Source organism: Lissotriton vulgaris, chromosome 4_1 (assembly GCF_964263255.1).
Source record: "Lissotriton vulgaris chromosome 4_1, aLisVul1.2, whole genome shotgun sequence".
Lineage (NCBI taxonomy): Eukaryota > Metazoa > Chordata > Amphibia > Caudata > Salamandridae > Lissotriton > Lissotriton vulgaris.
The window spans coordinates 2,085,793,487-2,085,809,853 of record NC_141691.1 but is presented as its reverse complement, the minus strand read 5'-3'; the positions used below and the strand labels follow the sequence as shown (position 1 = coordinate 2,085,809,853).

The window sequence follows — 16,367 nt, the reverse complement described above, 5'->3', positions numbered from 1 at the left end:
GCGAACAGCTGAGCCAGGCTCCTTAACCTGCGGGGAGCGTGCGCTGCTGCAGCTTTCAGTCAGAGTGATGCATTACAGCAACGCCCAGTCTTGACATCTGAGGAGGCGCATCAATGCTTGACCACTGCACTGAAATGCAAAGTCTAACGCCTGATGCGTAGAACTTGGCAGGGCTACATTATTTTTCTGAAGTCTATAGTTTCTAGTGTGGAGTAGGGCACTGCTAGATCTTTCTATAATTGCTGGCCTCTTTTTGCCTCAGGTGCACTCTGCTCAGGTGATGTCACACCCAGTCCTCGTCATAACTTGCTGCTTGTGCTGTCCAGCACACAGTCAAACATGAAACTGGTTTTTCAAGTAAGATTTTAATGTAGGGTGAGGATATATTTAATGGGGCTCCTCTCCCAGACCTGTCCGGGTGTGTGCTCCAACAATAGACAGTGCCCTTCCCTGGCTGCCTTCTATATGAATTCAGTTTCAATCCTCTGACTATTGTATGTCAAAATATCAAACACAAAAATTTGACCTGCAACAATATTGACTCCAGTCTGTTGATTTGCACAACATTGTGAAGGTAAGCATGACCATATGTTTATAAACTTACTATTATAAATCCAAAACTACTTTGGGATGAGACGTGGCATCACTGCCAGAGCTGCCGATTAGATACATGTTTGAAAATACCTGCCTGGGTTCCACATGCCGGGGCATATTCATGTGGTGTTTTATTCATTCTAGCACCTCACAACGTGGTACATCCATGACACAAACCTCTCAGTCATATTTATGGAGTCACGCACAACCACTTTGAATAGCTTTGAATGTCTTTTAAAAAATTAAGTAATGCAAAGCAGCAAAAATGTTTGGGTTGTCTTGTTCTGCACAAATGTGGTGTTCCATGGGTGTTGCAGTGGGTGTTTCCATGCAACTCCCATGGTTTTTAATGGATTCTAAGATTCACAAGGACTTGTAAATCTGGGAATGTGTCAAGATCATACTCATCGCCAGATGAGGCATAACACAGAGAAATATGCTTATTTCTCCTTGTGGTTTCCTCTTTCTTTGTGTGGTACATTGTGTAGCACACCTAGAAAGAGGAAAGCGCCTCCATGGATTGTTTGTGTGCAGGATGGTGCCCCTCCTCAACAAAACAAATCCTGCCTGTAACCAAGGTGCAAGGGTGCCTGCATTGGTGCTGGGCTGCTGAAGCGAAGACAGCACAGGAGGAAAGGACAGGAATGCACCATATTGGATAAATAAGTTGCATTCCTGCCCTTTCCCAGTGATGCAGGGTAGTGCAGCAAGGTAACTTGCTGCTCTGTCCTGCTCTTCAATTCCAGCATTTATTCCTCCATATGACCTGGAAGAATGGTTGTGATCTCCCCATGCCTTATAAATAGGAGTGAGTTTGAGCTGTATGAACCGCAACAACAAGTTACTTTGACAGTATTGTAAAAGTTACATCTTTTGTACTTTGCATTTTGTAGATCCCCCCTCTGCTTACCGTGCGTTGGGGAGTAAGGGCTATGTTTTTATGTAGTTCTTGTGACTTCAATATTGTAAATAAAAGGTTTTAGTGAGACCCAGTTAATGTTGCCTCAATTTCTCAATCTCAGGTGGATTAAAAGCTGAGTGGACCCTGCATGTTGATCTGTGACTTATCAACTACACATAGATATTTTTCGCTATTAATTCACAGAACTTTCTAACTAGCTATATATTTTGACTTTCTGTATATTTTCACTCACCTTTCCCAACAGTCAAGCTTTCTTTTGAGAATCCAACTCAACTACTACCATTCGTAAAGACAGCGGTGTTCAACGATGCACAGGGGCTTAGAATATGTGGGCACCATAAGTCGGCTCTTTTTCTAACCTCACAGCACATCCTTATACAGTATTATAAGTAGAACATTTTTATTCTGTGATCCCATAAACTTAGTGTGCGTCACTAAGGCGCAGAGCCATGAGTGGCAGCATCATGAGAAGTGGGTCAAGTAAGTGACTATCATCCTATAGACTATTTTTAGCAAACTCTTTTCTCAAGAAAATAGTCAAGAACAGACACTGAGATACACAATTAAAACATTTTTTAAATTTAATTTGTATCCATCCATAAAGAGTGTCCCATATTATGCAATGTAATCTGACCAAATGGGCATCTGTCATCATCTGTAAGGTATATGTCATCAATTAATTGTTCAATCTTTATAGTAGTTCTATTGAATGGCCTGACAAAAAAAATAGCTTTTTTTGTACCCTTGTGCCAAACTGAAGAATTGTTTTTGTGATGCTAGGGAAGTAAATGCGGTCAAGTACCTGCTTTCAGGTGCTATATTTTTGCAAAAAAAGCCACTTAACGTATCTAATGTTTTTTTATATTTGTGCTGTTAGAAATGGGGTTCTCTAAGTGACAGAGGTAGGTACCTTTGTCCACATAGGGACCCTTGCTTCTAATCTGTGTTGGGGGATACACACTTTAGATAACGCCTGCTCACCCCCTGGGTAGCTTTGGCCAAGCAGACAAACTTATCTCAAAGACAAAGTGTAAAGATTTTGTTCTCAAAACACTCAGTAATACAGTGATAACATCAAAAATGAATACCACACCAGTTTTGGAAAGAAAAAAGTATATTTATCTCAACTCAACAAGATCAAAACGACAAAAATATAACTTACATGAAATAAGAATATGACTTTAAAAAGGCTTCAAACAACTTGGTCCATAGAAAACTATAGATGTGTGAATTCTCACAAAGTACCTGTAGATGTGTCAAAATTCACAAGGCCAACCAGCCACAGAAATGGAAACCGAGAGATGCATTCGTTTCTGAGTCCATGGGGAGGCAATGCGACAGTTCAGCTTCAAGCAGAAGTGATGTGTTGAATCCAGTCTGTAGGGGGAAGTGATGTGTCATTTCCGAGGGTGATGCATTGGGAAAAACTTGCCGCACAGGTATGATGCAGGTAGAATGCAGGTGAAATGCATGGCAATCCAGGATTCAGTGGTGATTGATTTGGCGGTGGCGGGCTGCGGCCAACGGTGCTAAATCAGTTTCGTAAGCAGCGATCCCTAGATGGATCAGTTCTTGGAGCACGAAAGGCGCTCAACCAGTTTTGGCAGTGGTGCAATGATGTATGGAGATTCTTCTTGCACAGCTGTGCTGTGTCAGAAAAACAACCGCAAGAAGAGCGATGCATCAATTTTCTTGTTCTTCAAATTTCTTCCAGCTCCCAGTATTAAGTACAACCTCCAGAGTCCAAGAACTGGAAAAGGCAACTCCTGGCAGGCCAGGATGCATTTTTCCGGTCCAGGGAAGACCTGGCTTGGCAGTTCGGGCTAGACACTTCCACGAGGCGCAGCGTCAAGACTGATTTGCATATAGCTAGGTCTGAACTGGAGTTGCGAAGTGAGCCAAAGAATGATGATGGATTAAATCCAGATCTGTGACTGGGGGTGAGCGTCTGAAAAGTTTCAGTGCTTCATCCATCATCTCCTTTTGTTTGGTTTGCTTTCATTAAGTTAGTATGCCCAGATGTATGACCCTTACTCACTTTGCCACTGGATTCAAGCTAGTGTGACTGATAAGGGGGTCTTACCCTGAAACTGTTTAAAGGATGCTAGTTTCTGGTCCGGGGAGGACCTGGCCTGACAGTTCATGCTGGACTGTTCCCACAAGGAACAGGGTCAAGACTGATTTGCATATGGCTGGGTCTGAACTGGGATGGCAAAGTGAGCCAATGTGCGGTGATGGATTAAACTCAGACCTGTGCCTTGGGGTGAGTGTCTGAAAAGTTTCAGCACTTCGTCCATCATCTCCTTGTGTTTGCTTTGTTTGCCTTAATTTGGCAGGGTATGCCTTCCTTAGTTTGCTGCTGGATTCAAGTTAGCCTGACTGAAGAGGGCTGTTACCCTGAAACCGGTCCCAGGATGCTTGTTTCTGGTCCAGGGAGGACCTGGCCTGATAGTTCAAGCTGCACTGTTCCCATGATGAAAAGGGTCATGTCTGATTTGCATATGCCTGGGTCTGAACTGGGGTGGCAAAGTAGACTAAAGCATGATGATGGATTAAACCCAGATTTTTAACTGGGGAGAGTGTCTGAAAAGGTTCAGCACCCCGTCCCTCATCTCTTGTATTTTCTTTGTTAGCCCTAATTTAGCAGGGTATACCCAAACGTGGGTCCCTTGCTCACTTTGCCACTGAATTCACACTAGCCTGGCTGATGAGGTGTGTTCTCCAAAACTGGTCCCAGGATGCTTGATTCCGTTCCAGGGAGGTTATGGCCTGACAGTTCGTGCTGGACTGTTACCATGAGGAACAGGGTCAAGACTAATTTGCATATGGTCGTGTCTGAATTGGGGTGGAAAAGTGAGCTAAAGAATGATGATGGATAAACCCAGATCCGTGAATGGGGATAAGTGTCTGAAAAGTTTCACCGCTCCGTCCATCATCTCCTTTTGTTTGCTTTGTTCACCCTAAGTTGGCAGGGTTGTCCAGACGTCGGTCCCTTGCTCACTTTGCTACTAGATTCAAGCTAGCATGGCTGATGAGCGGTGTTACCCCGAAACTGTTCACAGGATGCTAGTTTCCAGTCAAAGAGGGCCTGGCCTTACTATTTGGGCTGAACTGTTACCCAGATGAACAGGGTCAAGACAGATTTGCATATGGCTGGGTCTGAACTAGGGTGGCGAAGCAAACTAAAGAACAAGGATGGATTAAACCCAGAACTGTTACTGGGGGTGAGTGTCTGAAACGTTTCAGCACTTTGTCCCTCATCTCCTTCTGTTTTCTTTTTTTGTCCTAAGTTGGAAGGGTATGCTCAGACAGGGGTCACTTGCTCACTTTGCCACTGGAATATATTTAGGCTAGAATTACCCAGAAACCGGTCCCAGGATGCATGTTTCCGTACCAAGGAGGACCTGGCCTGACAGTTCAGGCAGGACTGTTCCCATCAGGAACAGGGTCAAGACGATTTACACTGACTAGGTTTGAACGGGGGTTGCGAAGTGACCTAAAGAAAGATGATTGATTAAACCCAGATCTGTGACTGGGAGTAAGTGTCTGAAAAGTTTCAGCACCCCATCCATCATCTCTTGTATTTGCTTTGGTAGCCCTAAGTTGGCAGGGTAAACCCAGACGTTGTCCCTTGCTTACTTTGTCACTGGATTCAGGCTAGCCTCGCTGATGAGGTATGATACTCCAAAACCGGGCCCAGGATGCTTGATTCCGGTTCAGGGAGGTTATGGCCTGACAGTTTTGGGCTGGACTGTTCCCATGAAGAACAGGGTCAAGACAGATTTGCATATGGTCATGTCTGAACTGGGGTGGCAAAGTGAGCTAAAGAATGGTGATTAAGCATGGGCGAATTTTGCGAATCTGGCGTTCGCAAATTTTGCCAATTTGCGAACTCGCAATCCGCAAAATCCGTGAATTCTCGCGAATTTGCAGATTTTTTTGTTTTGTGTTCGCAAGGATTTCTGCCAGTTCGCAAGGATTTCTGCCAGTTCGCGAGGGTTTTGTACCAGTTCGCAATTGCGAACTTACATGTCGGCTCGCAACGGTCGCGATTATGTTGTTTCTACGTCTGGTTCATCATCACAGGTTCCCAGCACCCTCTATTTCACCCCTGCCACCCTCTGTTTCACCCATGCCACCCTCTGGTACATCAATGCCACCCTCTGGTTCATCATCACTGTAGATTATGGGGGGAAAAAGCAAGCACACCTGCCCTGCTTTAACTGACATGAATTAATTTGGGGTTGATTTATTAATGTGTCACTGTTTTAAAATTCCAGTCTGGCACCTGCTTCCTTATCTGTAATTTGCTTTCTGTTGCAGTGCAATTTTTTTTCCAGGACCTTTGTGGCCTACTTGTAGCTATTGTATGAGCCTGCTGTGAGGGTCAGAGCAGGGTCATACAATTGTTGCAACTAGCAACTGAACTCTGGAGGGGCCCTTGTCAGGAAGCACTACAGGGAATGGTTACTAATGATGAGTTTGAACTTTTGAACCTGCTGAATGCTTTCACTTTTGCAAAACTCGTTTTTCTGCAGAACAGCATTACAGCAACTGTAATGCCCCAAACAAGCTTACTTGAGAAAGTTGATTTCTAATCCAAAAGTGATCCAAAGAAAGTCAAAAGGCCTCAAACCCAAAAAAGTGCAGGCAAATGTCAACCTGAGGAGTTATTCTGATAAAAATCATCATTTTCAGAAGGTCTATGCTGCTTGCTAGTAGATTTCTTGAGCAGAATTGCAATTTTTGTAATTTCGCGAGTGCGAGATTGTTGCTGCCCGCCGCACCTACATGTTCGCAATTGCGAACTTACACCGCACGCCGCAAAATTGTATCACCAAGAAAAAAAAATCCGCTGCGTGCGAATTTGCGGATTTTCGGTAAATTCGCGAGCGTTCGCTGATTGCGAATTTACCAAAAATCCGCAAAATCCGCGAGCGGAACGGATTTTCCGCCTATGCTTAATGATGATGGATAAACCCAGATCTGTGACTGGGGATGAGTGTCTGAAAAGTATCACTGTTCCGTCCATCGTCTCCTTTTGTTTGCTTTGTTCACCCTAAGTTGGCAGGGTTGCAAAGACGTGGGTCCCTTGATCACTTTGCTACTAGATGCAACCTAGCCTGGCTGATGAGCGGTATTACCCCGGAACCGGTCACAAGATGCCAGTTTCAAGTCGAGGAAGGCCTGTCTGAGCCATTTTAGCACTCCGTACCTCATCTCCTGCTGTTTCTCTTTTTGTCCTAAGTTGGAAGGGTATGCCCAGACATGGGTCACTTGCTCACTTTGTCACTGGAATATAATTAGGGTAGAGTTACCCAGAATCTGGTCGCAGGATGTATGTTTCCGGACCAGGGAGGACCTGGCTTGACAGCTCAGGCAGGACTGTTCCCATCAGGAACAGGGTCAAGACCGATTTACATTGACAAGGTTTGCACTGGAGTTGTGAAGTGAGCTAAAGACAGATGATGGATCTATGGCTGAGGTTAAGCGTCTGAAAAGTTTCAGCTTCCAGTCCATCATCTACTTGTGTTTTTTTTGTTTGCCCTAGGTTGGCAGAGTATGCCCAGACTAGGGTCCCTTGCTCACCTTGCCACTGGATTCAAGCTAACCTGGCTGATGAGGGATGTTATCCCAAAAGTGGTCCTAGCATTCTTGTTTCTGGTCCAGGGAGGAACTGGCCTGACAGTTCAGGCTGGACTATTCCCATGAGGAACAGGGTCAAGACTGATTTGCATATGACTGGGTCTGAACTGGGGTGGTGAAGTGAGCTAAAGAATGATGATGAATTAAACCCAAATCTTTGACTGGGGTCACGGGCTGGAAGCGGCCATGCTAGTAGGGAGCCAGGACCTTCCATCTATCAACCATTGCCCTATTCCCGCTCTATTATATGCGGACGACCTAGTCATTTTAGCAAGAACATTGATACAGCTACAAAGGCAACTAGACAAATACTGCCAGTTCATGCTTTCCTTGGGGTTGAAAGTAAATAAAAGCAAAACATTTGTTATGCATTTCGGGCCCAAGGCGAAGAAACCTAAACCTGTTTTTATAGAACAAGTCAGATTGGAACGTGCCAGGGAATATCCCTATTTAGGTATTTTAATGTATGACCAACTATCCTGGAAACAAGCAGTGTCTAGTAAAAAGCTACTCTATCAGAGAGCGACTTCTGCTCTTGTTTCCTTTTCAAGTAAATTGGGTAAACCAGCTCCAGCCGAGTTGCTTAAAATCTACCACACTAAATGTCACAGTGTAGCAACATATGGCGCAGGTGTTTGGGGCTACGCTCCCGTAGACGATCTACAAAAGGTCCAAAACGGGTTTTTAAAATACATCTTGGCACTTCCTCAAAGCGCCCCAATTTACGGCTGCCACATCAAGTTGGGCATCGACTATTTAATAGATAACATCAGATGTCAACCAATCCTTTTAAGGCACCGTATCTGGAATAAACCGCAATGCCATTTAACCCGTTCATTAATAACTGAGTGTTTATCCTTGGATTGTTGGAGCAAAATTCCTTGGCTCTTTTATGTCTCCAATTTTCTAAAGGATTTGTACTGCACATCTTACTTCTCGGAGCCCACTTCAACATCAGACATCTCAAGGAGTGCCCTAAAAAATCTCTGTTTAAACCATCTCAGAGATTTGCGGCTTTCTCAAGAAGCAATTAAACCAACTAATGTGCACATTTTAATGGTCCATACCACTGTTGGTATTCAACCATATTTAATTTTTTTCCTGTCCAACTATGAAAAGTTTGTCTTAACCAGGTTTCGTTTTAATTCTTTCTTTCGTCTTGTTACCTTCCCCACTGAATTAAACTGGTCCCACGATTTGATTAAGTGCCCGTGTGATGGAATATCATCTCAGTCCACATTACATGTAACTATGTTCTGCCGATACTACGAACAACACCGTAAGCGCTGGATTATCCCCTTTCTTCGTGCAATGGGCCTGAGAACTTTTCGTCCAGCTTATCTGGCCCTGCAGTCGTTAGACTCACAAAATGCCGCTAAATGCGTAGCTCGTTTTTTGAAATCATGTTTGAAAATTCGCTGTACAGTTTGAGCTACCTTTTTCATGATTTTATACCCTTCTCTTCACAAACTGTCATAATTGTTTTTATCTATAGTTGTTAAAGTCAATCAGTTTTTATTTGTAATATATACTATGATTTAAACATGTACTGTAATTATGATGTACTTTTTATGATTTGCTAAGTGCTAATCGAATAAAAGTTTTGGAATTGAAAAAATTGACTGGGGTCAAGGGTTTTTCAATGTTCATTTTAAACAGTCGCGTGGGTCTGTTTCTACAGAATTGTAAAAATGCTAAATTGCCTGTGTTCACTCCTACAACAATAGAAGTGTTACCTCGAGGTACATTAGTAGCAGCTAGAACTGCGAACAGCTGAGCCAGGCTCCTTAACCTGCGGGGAGCACCTGCTGCTGCAGCTTTCAGTCAGAGTGGTGCATTACCGTAGTGCCCAGTCTTGACAGCTGAGGAGGCGCATTAATGCTTGACCGCTGCACTGAAATGCAAAGTTTAACGCCTGATGCGTGGAACTTGGCAGGGCTACATTATTTTTTAGAAGTCTGTAGTTTCTAGTGTGGATTAGGGCACTTATAGATATGTCTATTATTACTGGCCTCTTTCTGCCTCAGATGCACTCTGCTCAGGTGATGTTGCACCCATTCCTTCCCAAACCTTTCTGCTTGTGCTGTCCAGCACACATTCAAACATGAAACTGTTTTTTCAAGTTAGATGTTAATGTAGGGCGAGGATATAATTAATGGCTCTCCCCACCCAGATCTGTCCGGGTGTGTGCTTCAACAATAGACAATGCCCTGCCCTGGCTGCCTTCTAAATGAATTCAGTTTCAATCCTCTGACTGTGACTTGAAATGGCTCTGCTGGGATTTAAATTCAATGATTGCAGTAGTGACTGTTTTTTAGGTGCCCGCCTATCTCCAGTTATTGAGTTTGTATCTCTGGGAATAGAAGGTGACCATGATATACTCAAAAATACATGAAAAGGCCTACACCACTGACGTACCTTCTCTCACGAGGGTGTGTAGGCTTCACTCAAATCAATCAGGATTTAAAAAGGACGGCAAATATCCTGATAGGGTATCCAGATGCTTACAGGCCCAGGAGGTCTCTTCTACAGCCAGGTCTTGAATGCCATTTTCAATGCCTGAAGTGAGGTAATGGTCCAGAGGTGCATGGGGAGGCTGTTCCAGGTCTTTGATGTGGGAGAAGGAACGTCCTCCACTTCTGTTTCGGTATATGTGGAGAATATGGGCAAGTGAAAGAGAGGCAGAGTGTAGTCTTTTTGATGGCTGGTGGGAGTTCAGGTGGTGATTAATATAGGAGGGTCCTTTGCTGTGTCGAGCCTTGTGTACGTGGGTCAGCAGCTTGAATTTGCACCTCTTCAGTACGGGGAGCCAGTGGAGTTCTCTGAGGTGGGAACCTCTGTCTTGTCTGTGTGCAGCTGAGTTGTTCTTCATCCAGTCAGCGACGTTTATCATGCATCTGTGTCAGTTGGTTCTGGTGGTGGTAGTGTTGTCCGTGTGTGAAAGGATGAGTTGGGTGTCCTCTGCATAGAAAAATATGTTGAGACCGTGGGATCTTTCAGTGTTGGCCAGCGGGGTCATATATGAGCTGAAGAGCTTGTGGTTCAGGGATGAGCCCTGGGGAACTCCACAGGGGACCCCTTGGAATCAGAGGTGAAAGGTGGGTGGTAGATTCTCTGAGTTCTTCTAGTGAGGAAGGAGGTGATCCCTCTGAGCGTCTCCCCCGACTAAAGCCTACAGTACCTTAAATCTTCTCAAATATCAGTTTTTGTGAGCATGATGAGGAAATGGGATGTTATTGGGTTACATTGTGTATCATTTGAACATTCTCCATCAATGTTTGACTCCCTGAATATCTCCAATTCAATGTATCATTTCTATACCACTGCTGTTTTTTTTTCTTCCTGGGTTAAAGTTATGTTCCTTTATTTAAGTATATATATATATATATATATATATATATAACTTACTGGCGGTTGCCAGTAGGTAGTTATAGTTAGAAGCTAGTTTCCATAGGAAAAGCATTTTTTGATTTTGCTAATAACTTTGTCGTCGTTTGACGAATCTTCCTGAAATTCTCCTAAAAAGTCTATCCAGGTCAGCTCCTATCCTGAACGTTTGGGAGTGATTCATCAAGCGGTGGCTGAGAAAAACAGGGGATACCAAAAAGCGTTTTCTCCATAGGAAATTTTGCGCTGAACTATAGCCTGAACTGTATCAGTCCAAATCTGGCAAAAAAGTAGAACTTGGTACAGAAAGCGGCCATTTTTAAAATGGTTTAAATCCGTTCAGTAGTTTTTGAGGAATTCAGAAAATAAGAGTCAAAAAATCAATTTCCCATAGGAAACTTTGTGCAAGGCTACAGCCAAAACTACTGAACAGAATTACCCCAAATGTGGCAGAAAGGTAGTGCTTGGATCCGAAAGCGACCTATTTTTAAAAAAATTGTGTAAATCCGTTCAGTAGTTGCTGAGAAAATAGAAAAATAAAAGTTTTGATATCTGGGCGGAGCCTAAGACCTGTGCACGACCTACACTGTTATTGGCTAGCAACACTCCAAACTCCAAACCAGGAAATGTTGGCAGCCATCTTGTGACTCGGTAGTAGCGAGTCACCAGAAAACAGAGAAATAAAGGTATAAAAGAAGGGAAGGTAGTAGGGTAGAAACATCCTGACCCCATAAGAATGCTTAGGGGGTCTCAGAAGGACCCCCAGGTACAAGAAAGCATTTTTATGAGAAAATAAATCAGCGCAATTTGCGCTGGGGTCGCAGGTTCCTGCAATTTATTTTAATGAGAGCCCAGGGGGCTAGGTCTCACAGATTTTTTTAAAAAAAATAGTGGGGGCTTGCTGGGGCTGCGGGGGACCACTGGGGTCCCTGCAGTGCCGAGGTTTACTCATGTTGGGTGGGGTATTGCGCGGGCCCTCTTCTGGAGCCCTCCATGTGCTTATAACTTTCGCGTCGTTTAACAAATGTTTATGAAATTTTTCAAAATATTTCTCTTTTTTGATCAGCTCCTACCTTGAAAGTTTAGGGGTGATTGGTGAAGGGGGTTGAGAAAAAAGGGGAGTCCCAAAATGTGTTTTCTCAATGCATTTTCCATACAAAACTTTAGACTAGGCTACAGGTGAAACTGCTGAACTGAATTATGACAAATTTGGCCAGGAGAAAGGTTTTGGTCCAGAAAGCGTGCTTTTGTTGAAATGGTGTAAATCCGTTCAGTAGTGTTTTGAGATATTAAAGGAAAAATATTTATATATATCTGGTTGGAGCCTAACTGTCGAGCAAGAGCTTGCCTCTGATTGGCTTCTAACACTTCAAACCAGGAAGTGTTAGCAGCCGTCTTGTGCCTCGCATCAAGTGAAAATATATTCTAAAGGTTCTGGGGGCAATTTAATACAGCGGAGCTCTGTGCAATGATGATTTGGACGCAGTGAAGGTTTATGATTTTTTTTAAATAAAACAGAAACCTGTTAGTGCCAGGCAGCACAACTTCCACTCCATGACTCCAGTAGGAAGATAACTCTTTCACGCTCCCTGTGCCCAACATCACCACTTCACAGCTATGCCTTTAGAAGCCAGTCCGACGAATCGCAGCTCTTTACCTTTGCGACCTAGTTGGCTGCTGTGCCTCTACATCTGTTATCTACTAAGCTGCTGTTCCTTTGGGAGCGGACGGGTCATATTTCTGCCTCTGTGAGTTGAGCACACAGGCCGCAGTTGTCCCTCTGCTAGCCTGGTTTCCAACTGTTCATAAGTCACACTATATGAGCATTGAAAAGCCATTTTGTTATTCAGTTCGTCAGCAGGCATCTGTCCAAGCATTTCTGAAAACATACCGGAGCTTTTTCTGTGAGAGATACTCCTTCCACGCTGCGTCTCCCCAATTTAGCAGGTAACGCACCATCTTCCCTCATCACCAGCATACACCCAACAACCTTCTTGGGCCCAGAAGTGTCCCGCTGTGAACTATTACTAAGAAGATGCTTGTGAGGTTGGACTAATAAGAATCTTAGTCATGTATAGATTTACTTATACAACATTTTATTAATACAAAACAACAACAAATAAAACTACGTACAGCCGTGTCATGTCATCGCTGGTACATTTGTGAATCACAACCTTCAAGACAAAATGAAGGATAAGATGGTGCGTCATGCGTCCTGCGTCCTGCAAAGGAGATAGAGAGAGAGAGAGAGAAAGTGAAAGAGAGGAAGAGAGAAGGAGTGAGTGAGAGGAAGACTAAGAAAGAGAGAAAGAGTGAGGGAAAGAAGAAGACAGAGAAAGAGAGATAGAGAAAGAGAGAGTAAGAGTAAGATACAAGGGAGAGAGAAAGAGAGAAACAGTGTGAGAGTGAGGAAGACAGAGAGAGAAACAGTGAGAGAGAGGAAGAGATATAGAGTGAGAAAAGAGGAAGTGAAAAAGAGAGAATCAGTGTGAGAGAGAGGAAGAGAGAGAGAAAGAGTGAGAGAGGAAGAGTGAGAGAGAGGAAGACAGACAAAGAGAAAAATAGTGAGACAGAGAGGAAGAGAGAGAGATAAAGAGTGAGAGAGAGGAAGAGACAGAGAGAACGTGGGAGAGAGAAAGAGTGAGAGAGAGAAAGAATAAATGAGGGAGAGAGGAAGAGAGAGAAAGCAAGAAAGTATGAGAGAGAGAAAGGAAGAGATGGAGAGGGAGTGTTGACACTGGGGAACATTTTTGCAGCTCACCTTTGTTTCCCACTGGTGTTTCTTCAACCACATGCAGGGATATAGCACACCCTCAAGTTTAGTGATTTGAAAGATAATATAGATTAAGTTTTTGTAGGGTACATACAACTGCACAAGCTTAATTCTCTGTTTAAAGGAAGAGAGAAAGAGAGAAACAGTGTGAGAGAAAGAGTGAGAGTGAGGAAGAGAGAGAGAAAGATTGAGAGAGGAAGAGAGAAAGAGTGAGAGAAAAAGATAGAAAGATAAGATACAAGGAAGATAGAAAGAGAGAACAGTGTGAAAGAGAGGAAGAAAGAGAGAGTGAGAGAGAGGGAGAGAGAGAGTGAGAGAAAAAGATAGAAAGATAAGATACAAGGAAGATAGAAAGAGAGAACAGTGTGAAAGAGAGGAAGAAAGAGAGAGTGAGAGAGAGGGAGAGAGAGAAACAGTGAGAGAGAGGAAGAGAGAAAGAAAGAATTAGAAAGAGGCACGTACGCCGGCTACACGCTAGACCCCATCTTCTCCTCCAGCAAGCACATCTCCTTCAGCCACGCCAGCGGACTACACTGGACAGACCACAGCTGCGTCCACTTCAACTTCGAGAGAACCACGACCCACCACCACCCGCAACAGGTTCCCTGCAGAAGCTGGAGCAAGATCACCACTGACCAGCTCACCAACTCCCTCAGCCAGAACCCTCCCACCCAATGAAGCAGCCCGCAACCTAACTCAGTGGCTCACCAACTGCGCCGATGACCACGCACCGCTGAAGAACCCTCCCAGCAGAGCCAGCAGCAAGAGGGCCTCATGGTAAACCAACGACTGCATAAACTCCAAGAAAACCTGCCGCACCCTCGAGAAAGCATGGCGCCACAACCAGACACCAGAAAACATGTCAGCCCTCAAGGACGCCACCCGCAAACACCACATGCTGATCTGTACCACCAAGAGGACAACATTCAAAGAACGATTGGATAACAGCACCCACAACAGCAAGGAACTCTTCAGCATCGTTAAAGAGCTCTCCAACCCCAGCGCCGGAAACAACGACATCACACCCTCGCAAGACCTCTGCAACTCACTCGCCTCGTTCTTTCACCGCAAGATCACCGACATACACAACAACTTTGGCGCACAGTCCATGCACCCAACCACCGAACCAGCACCCCCCACCACCACCATCTGCACTTGGACCCCGGTCAGCACCGAAGACACCACCCGCATGATGAACACCACCCACTCCGGCTCCCCAACCGACCCCTGTTCACACCACATCTTCAACAAAGCAGACACCATCATTGCACACCATCTCCGGGACATCATTAACTGCTCCTTCTCATCCGCCACCTTCCCGGAGAGCTGGAAATATGCCGAGCTCAGCACCCTCCTGAAGAAACCCACCACGGACCCCACGGACCTCAAGAAATTCCGCCCCATCTCGCTCCTGCCTTTTCCTGCCAAAGTCAAAGAGAAGACCGTCAACAAACAACTCTCCGCCTTCCTCAAGACATATGGATCCCCCGACCCCTCGCAGTTCGGCTTCCGAGCAAACAACAGCATCGAGACCGCCCTCATCGCAGCTACCGACGAAACAGCCCCCATCATCCTCCTAGACCTCTCTGCAGCCTTCGACACCGTATGCCACCACACCCTAGTACAGCGCCTCAGCAACACCGGAATCCAAGGAACGGCCTTGGAGTGGATCATCTCATTCCTCGCCAGAAGAACCCAGAGAGTCCACCTCCCCCCGTTCCGCTCCGTGGCCACCGAAGTCATCTGCGGCGTTCCGCATGGATCATCGCTCAGCCCCACCCTCTTCAATGTCTACATGAGCCCCCTTGCGGCCATCGCACGCCAACACATCTCAACATCATCTCCTACGCTGACGACACCCAGCTGATACTCATCCTCACCAACGACCCCACCACCGCCAGAACCAGCCTCCAGGAAGGAATGAAAGACGTCGCAGAATGGATGAAGCTCAGTTGTCTGAAACTGAACTCAGACAAGAAGGAAGTCCTCATCCTGGGACCTTCCCCCTCTGCCTGGGACGACTCCTGGTGGAGTCCCCAAGCCAACGGACCATGCACGCAACCTGGGCTTCATTCTGGACTCCTTGCTCACAATGACCAAACAAGTCAACGCCATCTCGTCATCCTGTTTCAACACCCTGCACATGCTCCGTAAGATCTTCCGGTGGATCCCCACCGAAACCAGGAAGACGGTCACCCAGGCCCTCGTCACCAGCCGACTGGACTACGGGAACACCCTCCACGCGGGAACCACAGCCAAACTCCAGAAAAGACTCCCGCGCATACAGAACGCTTCTGCATGACTTATCCTGGACATCCCCCGCCACAACCACATCTCGGCCAATCTGAGAAACCTGCACTGACTCCCCGTCAGCAAGAGGATCACGTTCAGGCTCCTCACCCACGCACACAAGGCTCTCCATGACATGGGCCCCAAATACCTCAACAGCCGCCTCACATTCTACACACCCACGAGCCAGCTTCGATCCGCCAGCCTCGCCCTCGCCTCTATCCACCGAATCCGCAGAACCACCGCCGGAGGAAGATCCTTCTCCTACCTGGCGGCCAAGACATGGAACTCCCTCCCCACCCACCTTTGGCTGACCCAGGACCATTTCTCCTCAGGAAGCAACTCAAGACCTGGCTGTTTGAGCAGTAGTGTCTCCCCCTCCTCCTAGCACCTTGAGACCCTAGCGGGTGAGTAGCGCGCTTTACACATTTTTCTGATTGATTGATTGAGAGGCTAAGAGATAGAGAAAGGGAGAAAGTGTGAGAGAGAGAATGGAAGAGATGGAGAGGCAGTGTTGACACTGGATAAAATCTTTGCAGTTCTTCTTTGTGCCTCAGATGTGTCTCCAAATATGTGCCAGGAGATTGTGCAGCCCTTGATTTTAGTGATCTGAAAGATAGTATAGAATTAGTAATTTCAGAGTACATACACTGCACATGCGTAATTGTCTGTTTTAGGAATGCACAATGAGGCTGGTGCACCTCATCCACTCCCACTGCTCCGAGGTGTCTGTGCGCTCGTGTGCACCCAGACTGC

At 45.5% G+C, this 16,367-nt stretch overlaps 1 pseudogene; it reads right to left on the bottom strand.

Annotated features, from left to right (window-relative positions):
- LOC147725087 (zinc finger BED domain-containing protein 5-like) overlaps positions 1-16,367 on the bottom strand; it is a 99,949-nt pseudogene that overhangs the window by 46,528 nt on the left and 37,054 nt on the right.